The 812-nt window shown below is 31.2% G+C and overlaps 1 protein-coding gene across 3 annotated transcripts in view; it reads right to left on the bottom strand.

Annotated features, from left to right (window-relative positions):
* Positions 1 to 812, bottom strand: part of LOC106461755 (MPN domain-containing protein-like) — a 41,828-nt gene that overhangs the window by 37,420 nt on the left and 3,596 nt on the right. The window lies entirely within an intron of this gene.

Below are 812 nucleotides of genomic sequence, written 5' to 3'. Positions count from 1 at the left end.
ATCAAGCTCTTCATCAGAAACCTCCTTCACTCTTCAATCGAAAAGGTGTTCTTCTCCACGACAATGCACATCCACATATGGCACATTTGACGCAACACAAGATTATGGAGATGAGTTGGGAAGTTCTCTCCCACCCACCATATTCTCCAGATATGGCACCATCAGATTACCATTTTTTTCATTTGCTGCAACAACATCTTAATGGGAAAACGTATGCAAATGTGGAAGGTGTTAAAGAGGACACTGACATGTTTGTTGCTTCAAAGCCAAGTAATTTCTTTAATCAGGGCATTAACACCTTGACTGTAAGATGGAAAAGCATCATCGATAAGAATGGAGACTGTTTCATTTAATAAATATTTTGTTGTGATATACAAGTTGTTCGGGTTTATTCATATAAAAAAGCAACATTAATTTCTTTACAACCGAATATATTATTATAGTGGATGTCTCCATCGTATAAAAAAATACTGAAAATTTAATTAGTGTTAAACAGTTAACTTTTAAAAAGTTGACTTGTATTATACTACTTTTGTAAAAATGAACGATTACTGCAACCAGTGTGAAGAAGTTAAACACTGTTGATACTTGTTAAACAAATGACATTATATTATCGGAACAGACTTTTAGATTTATTCTATTTCATTCTGTAATGGTTTTCAGACTTTGTGAGATCACATTATAACTATCAAAAGTTTTATTTTACAAAAAATAGGCCACTTGAAGAAAATCTAAAAATAGTAGGTTTTTAATTTGGCTAAGTATACATTTACCTAATAAATAAAATAAGTTATTATGTAGAATCATACATG

The sequence above is a fragment of the Limulus polyphemus genome, unplaced genomic scaffold (assembly GCF_000517525.1).
Source record: "Limulus polyphemus unplaced genomic scaffold, Limulus_polyphemus-2.1.2 Scaffold1025, whole genome shotgun sequence".
NCBI lineage: Eukaryota > Metazoa > Arthropoda > Merostomata > Xiphosura > Limulidae > Limulus > Limulus polyphemus.
This window is presented reverse-complemented; position numbering and strand designations above follow the sequence as displayed.